The sequence below is a fragment of the Oncorhynchus clarkii genome, chromosome 22 (genome assembly GCF_045791955.1).
Source record: "Oncorhynchus clarkii lewisi isolate Uvic-CL-2024 chromosome 22, UVic_Ocla_1.0, whole genome shotgun sequence".
NCBI classification, from domain to species: domain Eukaryota; kingdom Metazoa; phylum Chordata; class Actinopteri; order Salmoniformes; family Salmonidae; genus Oncorhynchus; species Oncorhynchus clarkii.
The window spans coordinates 8,172,338-8,186,717 of NC_092168.1; positions in this window are offsets into that span (position 1 = coordinate 8,172,338).

Here is a 14,380-nt window from a genome sequence, read left to right on the forward strand (position 1 = left end):
GCCTTCGGTTTGGGTTGATGTGTTGGATTTATGGCCTGTGATATTCCATTAAAAGCTTGCTCAGCTGTTGCAGTTTTGCTACAAAAGCTCTTATTATAACATCTGAAGGTAAGACTTGATCTTGATATTCAGACTGACATCTGGTCTACTCCAATATAGACTGGTTATTAAATAGGAAAAACTTGAGTCAGGATGGAAGGGTTAGACCAGATACAGCTTCTGGTGTAAATGTGAAATTGATGCAAACACATTGTAGCATCTGTGATGTGCATTTTGGCTGTTATTTAGTCAGGATCATTATGAGATGGCAATAAGACGATATAAGGTACTCAATACATGCTTCAATGTTTCAAAATGTACAGCATATTAGATACATGGAGTTTTCCAATGGCTTTTGACGCTGTGAAACACCCAAAGGCTTACATTATTGGGCCTTGTAGATAATGGCTGAAAAGTCCTCTGGTGGATGCGCATTTATTTTCTTCAACAGACACAATACAGGCTTTACTGAGCAGTAGTATACTGAGTGCCATTTTAGAGAGCAAACATAGTCTTAGTGGATTGTGATTTTAGGTATAATTGCCAGGCTGATTATTCAATGCCTTATCAAAATGGGTTAGATAGCAAAGGTCATGTAATTGGATGTCAGTGTTGGCAGCAGCTGGGGAGACATGCTGTGCCAATGAAGTGGTGGGTTGGAATATGGCAGCGTGTCTCGTTACCCAGCTATACCCTCTTTGTTGTGGCTCAACCATTCTCTTTTGCCAAACAGGAAGGAGCCACTGAGACAGCTCTGTGCAACACACACACACACACAACACACACATACAAACTCAATCCAGCGAAGTGATTGAGATCTGTGGGGCAAGAGTGGGGCTCCACCTCTTATCTTGGCAATGATTTTGTTCCTCCCTAATCCATCTGTTAGTCTATGCAATCCGTCAGCAACCTGTCCTCACAGGAATGTGACTTAATTAGTACATGTCTTGTTACATAGTTAAATATGCACTCTCAAACTTATGTATAATTCCAGCCTGTAGTTTTGAAAGTGGTGCTCATGGGCCAAACATGGGCCAAATTGTGTACTATGTCATCCGTTTTGTATGATATGTTACGTCCTGCAAATATTATAAATAAAGTACCGGTCAAAAGTTTGGACACACCTACTCATTCCTACTCAAAATGACTATTTTCTACATTGTAGAATAATATTGAAGTCAACAAAACTATGAAATAATACATATTGAATGAGTAGGTGTGTCCAAACCTTTGACTGGTGCTATTTACATATATAATTATTATTTATTTTACAGTTGAAGTCGGAGGTTTACATACACCTTAGCCAAATAGATTTTAACTCCGTATCAGAAGCTTCTAAAGCCATGACATAATTTTCTGGAATTTTCCAAGCTGTTTAAAGGCACAGTCAACTTAGTGTATCTAAACTTCTGACCCACTGGAATTGTGATTAAGTGAAATAATCTGTCTGTAAACAGTTGTTGGAAAAATTACTTGTGTCATGCACAAAGTAGATGTCCTAACCGACTTTCCAAAACTATTGTTTGTTAACATTACATTTGTGGAGTGGTTAAAAACGAGTTTTAATGACTCCAACCTAAGTGTATGTAAACTTCCGACTTCAACTGACATACATACATATCTTATTTACCTAACTATTCAGCCCGTTTGCGATGAGACTCAAAATTGATCTCAGGTGCATCCTGTTTCCACTGGTCATCCTTGAGATGTTTCTAGAACTTGATTGGAGTCCACCTGTGGTAAATTCAATTGGTTGGAAATGATTGGGAAAGGCACACACCTGTCTATATAAGGTCCCACTGTTGACAGTGCATGTCAGACAAAAACCAAGCAATGAGGTCTAAGGAATTGTCCGTAGAGTTCCGAGACAGGATTGTGTTGAGGCACAGGTCTGGGGAAGGGTACCGAAAAATGTCTGCAGCAATGAAGGTGCCCAAGAACACAGTGGCCTCCATCATTCTTAAATGGAAGATGTTTGGAATCAAGATTCTTCCTATAGCTGGCTGCCCGGCCAAACTGAGCAATTGGGGGAGAAGGGCCTTGGTCAGGGTGACCAAGTACCTGATTCTCACTCTGACAGAGCTCTCGAGTTCCTCTGCGGTGATGGAAGAACCTTCCAGAAGGACAACCATCTCTGCAGCACTCCACCTAAAGACTCTCAGACCATGAGAAACCAGATTCTCTGGTCTGATGAAACCAAGATTGAACTATTTGGCCTGAATGTCAAGCGTCACGTCTGGAGGAAACCTGGCACCATCCCTACGGTGAAGCATGGTGGTGGCTGCATCATGCTGTGGGGATGTTTTTCAGCGGCAGGGAGAGTAGTCCGAATCGAGGCAAAGATGAGCAATGTACAGCGAGATTCTTGACAAACCTGCTCCAGAGCGCTCAAGACCTCAGCCTGTGGCTAATGTTCACCTTCCAACAGGACACTAGGTGTGCCACGCTTGTAGCGTCATACCCAATAAGATTTGATGCTTTAATCGCTAAAAAAATGTCCTTCAACAAAGTTCTGAGTAAAGGGTCATTGTGGGGTATTGTTTGTAACTTGATTAGTTTTTTTTTTATATACATTTTAGAATGAGGCTGTAACAAAATGTCAAGGGGTCTGAATACTTTCTTAAGGCACTGTATAAAAAAAATATACTGTGTTTATTCAAAAAAAATATTTGTATGATATATTACAAATCCAATTCATACACATGTTACTAATTTGTTGTGCTTAAGAGAACATTAAACAACATTGAAACATACACTAAATTATATTACCGGGGGCAAACTTCCCTCCCCCCTGGACACCTACAGCACCAGATTCCATAGGAAGGCCAAAAATATAATAATGTCCTTGACATCAACCATCCGAGCCACTGCCTGTTCACCCCGCTATCATCCAGAAGGCGAGGTCAGTACAGGTGCAACAAAGCTGGGACAGAGAGACAGAGCTGTTTTTCAATCTCAAGGCCATCGGACTGCTAAACAGCCATCACTAGCACATCAGAGGCGGCTGCTTGCACACACTATTCTACGGTATCTTAGTCACTTTGAAATTGTTTACATATTGCATCACCCATTTCATATCTATATATACTGTATTCTATACTACAACACTGACTGTTAAACCACCATCTACAGCACATCACACACATAATGTCTCTGTATCTTGCAATACTCATCTCATGTGTAAACTGTACTCTATACTATTCTATGTTATCTTAGTCACTTTAATTGTTTGTAAATATTGCATCATGCATCTCATATGTATATACTGTATTCTATACTATGCCACTGTATCTTAGTCTAATGCTGCTCTGACATGTATGTATTTATGTATATGTATGTGTGTATGTGTATATATATTCTTAATCCATTCCTTACTAAGAGTTGTGTATTTTGGGTATATGTTGTGAAACTGTTAGATATTAATTCACTGTCGGAGCTAGAAGCACAAGCATTTCGCTACACCAGAAATAACATCTGCTAAACACGTGTATGTGACCAATACATTTTGATTTAAATGTGTTTATCTTGTGAATAACTGAGCCTTTGAATATTGGTACCTTTTTGAATAACTGAATCTGCCTTGCGTTGCTATTAAAAACTGTAGCATAGTTGGCTTGGGCGCATTGAATGTGGTTCATTAAAGATTTAGAGAGAAGGTAGTGCGACTTTTTAAAGATAATAGTACAGAGTAGAATGTCCCTGCATGACTCCGGCGCGGGTGAGTAGTCTTCTCACAGTTTCACATTCAGAGCCAACATTTGTGGGAATGACAGGGATTCATGCTTTCCTTTAAACTTGGCCTGCAGTTCCATTCATACTGACTTGTAAAAACAGGCCAACAGGTCAGGCTAGAAGATTATTTTTGGGAGGGAGTAGCTGGTGCTTTAGATCAGTGGTTCACATCTTGTTGATCAGTTGGAATGTATTGTTTAGGAAGCATGTCCTTAGGCTTAAGCATGTTGATTATTCAGGGCACAAGATCACAACACCACAATTAAACAATTTAAAATCAGTCTTAGGAATATCATCAGATCAATATTTTTCTATTTTCTCACCTTTTAATGTCTCAACTAATGTTCACCCCTCTTGAAATTGGAAGACCACATCAATCCATTCTATAGACTTACAAAACTGTATATGCCAGTATTAAATTAATGGCCAAATGCAACCATTTTTTATCTCAATATCAAATCATTTCTGAGTAACAATTATGTACCTTAGTGTGATTGTTTCCAATTAAAATGGTCAAAAAGAAACAAATAGCTTCTTAGCAAAGACTCATTTCTCAAGCAATAATTTATCTAGGACTGTCTGGGAGTGGTCTGAGTGGGGAGGGGAAAACTAGCTGTTATTGGAAGAGAGGTTTGGAACACTCTTTCTTATTGGTCTATTAACTCATTTACCGACCGTTGATGTCACCAGGCAGGGCAAAACTCAATCCCAACAAAGCAGGCAGAAGTTTTCAACCGGTCTTTTCAAATACAGTGGGGGAAAAAAGTATTTAGTCAGCCACCAATTGTGCGAGTTCTCCCACTTAAAAAGATACTGCACGGTACTGTCTTTCCAAGCTAGTTGGAAGACTTCCAGTTTGGTGTGGCGCCATTTCCGTTCCAATTTTCTGGAAGCTTGTTTCAGAGCTCGGGTATTTTCTGTATACCAGGGAGCTAGTTTCTTATGAGAAATGTTTTTAGTTTTTTGGTGTGCAACTGCATCTAGGGTATTGCGCAAGGTTAAATTGAGTCCCTTAGTTAGGTGGTTAACTGATTTTTGTCCTCTGACGTCCTTGGTTAGACAGAGGGAGTCTGGAAGGACATCAAAGAATCTTTGTGTTGTCTGTGAATTTATAGCACGATTTTCCTTGGATGGGGTCTGAGCAGATTATTTGTTGCAATTGCAAACGTAATAAAATGGTGGTCCAATAGTCCAGGATTATGAGGAAAAACATTAAGATCCACAACATTTATTCCATGGGACAAAATTAGGTCCAGAGTATGACTGTGGCAGTGAGTAGGTCCAGAGACATGTTGGACAAAACCCACTGAGTCGATGATGGCTCCAAAAGCCTTTTGGAGTGGGTCTGGGGACCTTTCCATGTGAATATTAAAGTCACCAAAAATGTGAATATTATCTGCTATGACTACAAGGTCCGATAGAAATTCAGGGAACTCAATGAGGAACAGGAGGCCTGTAAACAGTAGTTATAAAAAGTGATTGAGTAGGCTGCGTAGATTTCATGACGAGAAGCTCAAAAGACGAAAACGTCTTTCTTTTTTTGTAAATTGAAATTTGTCATCGTAAATGTTAGCAACACCTCCGCCTTTGCGGGATGCAAATTTAACTTTGACAACTTTTACTTCACTACATTCCTAAAAAAATATGTACTTTTTACTCCATACATTTTCCCTGACACCCAAAAGTACAGTAACAGGACAGTCAAATTGTCAAATTCACATACTTCAAGAGAACATCCCTGGTCATCCTTAATGCCTCTGATCTGGCAGATTCACTAAACACACAGCTTCGTTTGTAAATGATGTCTGAGTGTTGGGGTGTGCCCCTGGCTATCCGTAAACAAACAAAAAATAGGAAAAAAATAAAATGGTGCCCTCTGGTTTGCTTAATATATGGAAATTAAAATAATTTATACTTTTTACTTTTAAAACCAAATATGTTTTGATTTTACTCAAGTAGTATTTTACTGGGGGACTTTTATTTTCAACTCTATTAAGTAATCTAGACCTTTACTCAAGTATGACAATTGGGTACTTTAACCTGCACTGTTAATTACTGGAGGTCCACATAAATAACAACAATTTATTACTGTATGTATAACTCTGATAGTGTGTCTGAATGTCATAAACACAGTAGCATAGTTACGCAACCTATCTATTTTGATGCACTCTCATTGATAATGGGCCTGCACACCTTTTTAAGGCATTTTTTCAATTGGATGTGAATTTTGATCAACTATTATTTTGATTCAGAGGAAAATCAAGAGCACCTCTTTTCCCATTCCTACGAGTCTGACCATGTCATCTTTTTCTGAATAAATTCGCAAATGATTTCCATCATGCTGCTCTATGCCTGCCATCACTATGGCAACCAGTTTTAATGTGGGGGGGGGGACTCTTTGATGAAATGACTACCATTGTGGTATATGTTTTTATTTTGTCAGACCATTAGTCAGAGAAGTTGCAATACTGTAAACAAAATATTCCTCAGATACAGTATGAATCATTATGAATCGCTAAGTGTTGATTTAGTATAACCACAGAACTAGAATGAGAGTCATTTGATCTATTTGAATAACTACATGAGAAACTATCATGTTACATATTTCTTCACATTTTTGCATTCCGCTACATTAAACAACACACTGTATTAGATGTTCATTTACAGTAGATATGCTGTACATTTCTAAGTTTGTCTGATGGTGATCCTATTTCTAGCTTGCAGGAGTCCGTATCCATTAGGATGAATTGAGTTAATTAGGCTAAATGTATCCTTTGAAATGTGAGAGCTGCATATAGCTTTTAGCCTCCAAAGGCACCTTCAAACCATGTTTTCGTTTGGTGTTCTGAGATTATTTACAGATGAACATAGTTATTATTCCACTGTCTGTGTACAAGCACTGCATGACCCGCTTCATGAATTTGACCAGATAACAGAGCTAATGTTTTACATATGAAAATGCTTGAAGATCTCAGCCGATACTATATATTAATAATGATGTCTGCTAACATGGACCCACAACCCCTCGGCTCCCTCCGCATGTAACAGAGATGAAAGCATCTTTGTCTCTGTGAGGTGCCTTGGCAGCTCTGTCTCTGCCAGAGCTAGGGCTTCTGTGAACTTTTAGGTGGCATGGGAAAACACAGTCATAAATAAAATATGCTTTTATCAATAATTCAGCTTAGCATTGTGATTGACAACTAGTGTGAAATAACCTGATTATGCCTCCACAGTGCTTGACTTGAATTACACCAAAACATGCCCAAGTTTGAATGTGTTTTTAAAAGGTTAAGACACTGTGAGCTGTATGTTGACTAATTTCGGCAGACAATGGATCGATTATGTTGTCAGGCTGTCAGATGATTTTCTTTGCTGCTCCTTGCGAGCGTCAAACCAAGAGCATCATTATTTCAGCGTTGGTCTTTTCGTGAGAGTGTAATGGTTTTATGAATCCATGTTATGAAAGACCATATGTAAAACCATGAAATTGCTTTTTTTTAGATTATACACCAGCTGCATTTGAAAAATAATCAGACAAAAAAAACTACCCTTATTGGGTGCACCCAATATAATATGTTATTCTATATCCCTGTCTTTGAAAAGTAATGACTTCCCCCTAAGACCCCCCCCCCCCGCCCCCCTTAGAAACAAATATTATTGGCAGATGTATGTTAATGGCCGATGTTATGAAATGGAACAGAGCAGCCCAGTTTGATATAATGGTACTACAAACAACCTAATGGTTGGTATAAGACTCTTATCTCAGTCATCCCTGGACCTGCATTGATAATAGACATGCACTGGCGTTTCCTCTATTGTTCTGTGAGGAGGAGCAGATAGATCAATGGTCCCTGTGCTAGCTGCAGCAGGCAGCCAGGCTCCCATCCTTCGTGTGCAGAGTGCTGAGCAGTGGGCTGGTCCGACTCCCTCCTTTCCTTTCGTGTGTGGAGCTGTCTACAGCCTCGGGCAACATCAAGTTAACAAATGTACAGAGCCCGTGCGAAAGCTTGATTTGCATAAATCTGTAAATGTACCACATTTTCTTGAATGGATTCCTTTGTGTTTTATTGGTGCGTTGTTCCTTATGCTTGTGACTTTCCAATTGTCACTGAGCTGCCTGAACATCAATATCCTCTTGGACTGTGTTGTTCTCCTTTTTTGATTTAATTTGACCATGAGCTTATCACGTGTATATAAGTAATGTGTAGATAGATTATATTATTGTGTTATTGATAGTTGAGAAACACTGAGTGTTTGAATATGACTGTGCCCGCTCCACCACAGCTTATTTATTGTGATTTAGACAGAGCGGTCATAGTTGTATTTTATTAATGCACAGAGTCTGGTTTTATGTGTAGATTGATATATCGGCGATGTATTGTGCTAATGTCTCATAGTATTGTTCGCTAGGTCTGAAAACATCATTCTGCTGCACATTTTGAAGGTTCTCCATATAATCACTGATTTATTTTCAGATGTGGGGAAAGTTTTTTTTATCCATACCACTTTGATTGAAACCATCCTGTAGCGTACATTGACTTATTTTGTGGGGGATGTGGGCTTGACCAAGTTTCCCCTTGGGACACAGGGATGCAAATTACATTGAGCATTCAGTTATTCCTGAACACGTGATTAACTGACAGCGAGAGAGAGAATAGAAGAGAGAGAGAGAGAGCGAATAGAAGAGAGATGGAGAATTGGAGAGAGAGGGAGAGAGAGACATTCACCAAACAAATTCCTCCGCGGCCTTTTCATGTATAATTTAGGAGGCTCGCCACCCTCTAAACAGTACCATCGAATGTGGAATACATCAGCGTTGTGTTTATGTTCTCTCCGCCACATGCTCTGTTGCACGAATCCTCCGTCAACATCATCTGTAGATATATAATCATCCAGGCCTCAGCTCCTCCTCAGGGAGCCCAGCTGAGACCCGGCCTGCCTCTCAAGGTTGCTGTTTATGGCTGCGTCTGACACCAGTGATTTATGAGGTTAAGCCTAACCTCAGACTTCTAATATGGCAGAGGATCTTTAAATCAAATAAAAAAGAATTATGTTCCTAGCTCCAGCAGTGCAGTGATACCTAACAACACAAACAATACATGCAAATCCCCAAATAAAACAATAGACATTTTGAAATATTAGAACGAGCAATGTCAGAGTCCAGGAATATAAATATATATGTATATGATGGTGTGTATAGACATTAAGGACAGTATATGTATAGAAAAGGTGTGTACAGCAGTAGTTATATAAGATGAGCCTTGACTAGAAAACAGTATAAACAGTGCCTTCAGAAAGTATTCACACCCCTTGACTTTTTCCCACATTTTGTTGTGTTACAGCCTGCATTTAAAATGGATTGAGATGATGTGTTACTTGTATACATTTGAAGGCGGGAAGTTTACATACACCTTAGCCAAATACATTTAAACTCAGTTTTTCACAATTCCTGACATTTAATCCAAATAAAAATTGTCTTAGGTCAGTTAGGATCACCACTTCATTTTAAGAATGTGAAATGTAAGAATAATTATAATAGCGCTTTTATTTATTTTATTTCTTTCATCACATTCCCAGTGGGTCAGAAGTTTACATACACGCAATTAGTATTTGGTAGCATTGCCTTTAAATTGTTTAACTTGGGTCAAATGTTTTGGGTAGCCCTCCACAAGCTTCCCACAATAAGTTTGGTGAATTATGGCCCATTCCTCCTGACTGAGCTGGTGTAACTGAGTCAGGTTTGTAGGCCTTCTTGCTCACACACACATTTTCAGTTCTGCTCACAAATGTTCTATAGGATTGAGGTCAGGGTTTTGTGATGGCCACTCCAATACCTTGACTTTGTTGTCCCAACTTTGGAAGTATGCTTGGGGTCACTGTCCATTTGGAAGACCCATTTGCAACCAAGCTTTAACTTCTTGACTGATGTCTTGAGATGTTTCTTCAATATATCCACATCATTTTTATTCCTCATGATGCCATCTATTTTGTGAAGTGCACCAGTCCCTCCTGCAGCAAAGCACCCCCACAACATGATGCTGCCACCCCCGTGCTTCACGGTTGTGATGGTGTTCTTCAGTTTGCAAGCGTCCCCCTTTTTCCTCCAAACATAACGATGGTCATTATGGCCAAAAAGTTATATTTTTGTTTCATCAGAACAGAGGACCTTTCTCCAAAAAGTATTATCTTTGTCCCCATGTGCAGTTGCAAACCGTAGTCTGGCTTTTTTATGGCAGTATTGGAGCAGTGGCTTCTTCCTTGCTCGGCGTCCTTTCAGGTTATGTCGATATAGGACTTGTTTTACTGTGGATATAGATACTTTTGTACCTGTTTCCTCCAGCATCTTCACAGGGTCCTTTGCTGTTGTTCTGGGATTGACTTGCACTTTTCGCACCAAAGTGCGTTCATCTCTAAAAGACAGAACGCATCTGCTTCCTGAGCGGTATGACGGCTGCGTGGTCCCATGGTGGAAATTGCTCCCAAGGATGAACCAGACCTGTGGAGGTCTACAATTGTTTTTCTGAGGTATTGGCTGATTTCTTATGGTATTCCCATGATGTCAAGCAAAGAGGCACTGAGTTTGAAGGTAGGCCTTGAAATACATCCACAGGTACACCTCTAATTGACTCAAATGATGTCAATTAGCCTAACATTAGCTTCTAAAGCCATGACATCATTTTCTGGAATTTTCCAAGCTGTTTAGAGGCACAGTCAACTTAGTGTATGTCAACTTCTGACCCACTGGAATTGTGATACAGTGAATTATAAGTGAAATAATCTGTCTGTAAATTGTTGGAAAAAGTACTTGTGTCATGCACAAAGTAGATGTTTTAACCGACTTGCCAAAAATATAGTTTATTAACAAGACATTTGTGAAGTGGTTGAAAAATGAGTTTTAACGACTCCAAGCTAAGTGTGTGGAAACTTCCGACTTCAACTGTACATACAATACCCCATAATGTCAAAGTGGAATTATGTTTTTAGAAATGTTTACAAATGAATACAAAATTTAAAGCTGAAATGTCTTGAGTCAATAACTATTCCTTTGTAATGGCAAGCCTAAATAAGTTCAGGAATAAACATTTGCTTAACAAGTCACATAATAAGTTGCATGAACTTACTCTGTGTGCAATAATAGTGTTTAAAATTATATTTGAATGACGACCTCATCTCTGGACCCCACAAATACAATTATCTGTAAGGTCCCTCAGTCAAGCAGTGAATTTCAAACACAGATTCAACCACAAAGACCAAGGAGGTTTTCCAATGCTTCGCAAAGAAGGGCACCTATTGGTAAATGGGTAAAGATTCAAAAAAGTAAACCTAGTCCTCTTGAGCATGGTGCAGTTATTAATTATATCAATACACCCAGTCACTACAAATATACAGGCGTCCTTCCTAACTCAGTTGCCGGAGAGGAAGGAAAGCACTCAGGGATTTCACCATGAGGCCAATGGGGATTTTAAAACCATTACAGAGTTTACTGGCTGTGATTGGAGAAAACTGAGGATGGATCAACAACATTGTAGTTACTCAACCACAATACCATTTTTTTAAATGTATTTTATTTCACCTTTATTTAAACCGGTAGGCTAGTTGAGAACAAGTTCTCATTTGCAACTGCGATCTGGCCAAGATAAAGCATAGCAATTAGACACGTACAACAACACAGAGTTTATTTTATTTTACCTTTATTCAACTAGGCATGTCAGTCAAGAACAAAATTTTATTTTCAATGATGGCCTAGGAACAGTGGGTTAACTGCCTGTTCAGGGGCAGAACGAAAGATTTGTTCCTTGTCAGCTCGGGGGTTTGAACCTTCCGGTTACTAGTCCAACGCTCTAACCACTAGGCTACCCTGCCGCCCCTAGTTACACATGGAATAAACAAAACATACAGTCAATAATACAGTAGAAAAAAATAAAACAAAAAGTGTATATACAGTGAGTGCAAATGAGGTAAGATAACAGAGTTAAGGCAATGAATAGGCCATAGTAGTAAAGTAATTACAATTTAGCTAATTAACACTGGAGTGATAGATGTGCATTTGATGATCTGCAAGTAGAAATACTGGTGTGCAAAAGAGCAAAAAAAGTCAATAAAAACAATATGGGGATTAGGTAGGTAGTTGGATGGGCTATTTACAGATGGGTTGTGTACAGCTGCAGCGATCGGTGAGCTGCTCAGATAGTTGATGCTTAAAGTTAGTGAGGGAGATATAAGTCTCCAAATTCAGCGATTTTTGCAATTCGTTCCAGTCATTGGCAGCAGAGAACTGGAAGGACAGGCGGCCAAAGGAGGTGTTGGCTTTGCGGATGACCAGTGAGATATACCTGCTGGAGTGAGTGCTACGGGTAGGTGTTGTTACCAGTGAGCTGAGATAAGGCGGAGCTTTACCTAGCAAAGACATATAGATGACCTGGAGTCAGCGGGTCTGGCGACGGATATGTAGAGAGGGCCAGCCGACTAGAGCATACAGGTCGCAGTGGTGGGTGGTATATGGGGCTTTAGTGACAAAAATGGATGGCACTGTGAGAAACTGCATCCAGTTTGCTGAGTAGAGTGTTGGAGGATATTTTGTAGATGACATCGCCGAAGTCGAGGATTGGTAGGATAGTCAGTTTTACGAGGGTATGTTTGGCAGCGTGAGTGAAGGAGGCTTTGTTGTGAAATAGGAAGCCGATTCTAGATTTAATTTTGGATTGGAGATGCGTCTGGAAGGAGACTTTACACTCTAGCCACCTAGGTATTTGTAGTTGTCCACATATTCTAGGTCAGAATCGTCCAGAGTAGTGATGGTGGGTGGGTGCTGGCAGCGATCGGTTGAAGGCCACGGATGGAGTGTTGTATGGCATTGAAGCTCATTTGGAGGTTAGTTAACACAGTCTCCAAAGAAGGGCCAGATGTATACAGAATGGTGTCGTCTGCGTAGAGGTGGAACAAGGAATCAGCCGCAGCAAGAACGACATCATTGATATATACAGAGAAAAGAGTCGGCCCAAGAATTGAACCCTGTGGCACCCCCATAGAGACTGCCAGAGGTCCGGACAGCAAGCCCTCCGATTTGACACACTGAACTCTATCTGAGAAGTAGTTGGTGAACCAGGCGAGGCCGTCATTTGAGAAACCAAGGCATTTGAGTCTGCCGATAAGAATGCGATGATTGACAGAGTCGAAAGCCTTGGCCAGGTCGATGAAGACGGCTGCACAGTGCTGTTTCTTATCGATGGCGGTTATGATATCGTTTAGTACCTTGAGCGTGGCTGAGGTGCACCCGTGAACAGCTTGGAAACCGGATTGCACAGTGGAGAAGGTACTGTGGGATTCAAAATGGTCAGTGATCTGTTTGTTAACTTGGCTTTCAAAGACTTTAGAAAGGCAGGACAGGATGGATATAGGTCTGTAACAGTTTGGGTCTAGAGTGTCACCCCCTTTGAAGAGGGGGATGACCGCGTCAGCTTTCCAATCTTTAGGAATCTCGGACGATACAAAAGAGAGGTTGAACTGACTAGTAATAGGGGTTGCAATAATGGCGGCAGATAATTTTAGAAAGAGAGGGTCCAGATTGTCTAGCCCTACTGATTTGTATGGGTCCGGGTTACAGTTTTGACTTAATTCACTTAATCCTGTGTTTATAATGTTTATGATAAACAATAGGACTCTTGGACAGCAGAACTAGTTCTTCACCAATGCATAAGATACAGTAAATATGTTAGCTTTGGGATATCTATTTCAAAATGTTTCTTCTATTTTATTTCCTATTTCCTAGTGTCATGTCTTCACTAAGCATTCTGGGTTGGACACTTCATTATCACAGGACCTCAATACAACTGCCCAGCTTGGCCACACATACTGTTTTAAGATTGATTGATTCACAACATTTTGTATGTTTATGTTCATGCCTGCTTTCACAAAATTGCTTCACAGAAATCATAAAGCCACTTTGCAAGTCAGACAAAATATAGGTCAATAGCAGTGGTGCAATGGAATTGTGTGTAACAAAATGCCTTCTCTCCAGCTTCTGATTTGCATTTTTATTTAATAGAGCTAAATTTGCCGAACAGGCCCCCATTAACATTGACGGGCTGTAGTGAAGCGGGTCGAGAGTTTCAAGTTTCTTGGTGTCCACATCACTGACAAACTATCATGGTCCAAACACACCAAGACGGTCGTGAAGAGGGCACCACAACTAATCTTCCCCCTCTGGAGACTGAAAAGATTTGGCATGGGTCCCCAGATCCTCAAAACGTTCCACAGCTGCACCATTAAGAACATCCTGACCGGTTGTATCACCGCCTAGTATGGCAACTGCTCGGCAGCTTGACCGTAAGGTGCTACAGAGGGTAGTGCGTACGGCCCAGTACATCACTGGGGCCAGGCTTCCTGCCGTCCAGAACCTATATACTAGGCGGTGTCAGAGGAAAGCCCAAAAATTGTCAAGGTCTCCAGTCACCCAAATCATAGACTGTTCTCTCTGCCACTGCACGGCAAGTGGTACCGGAGTGCCAAGTCCTTAACAGCTTCTACCTCCAAGCCATAAGACTGCTGAACAATTAATTAAATGGCCACCCGGACTATTTACATTGACATGTCCCCCTCCCTTTTTTTT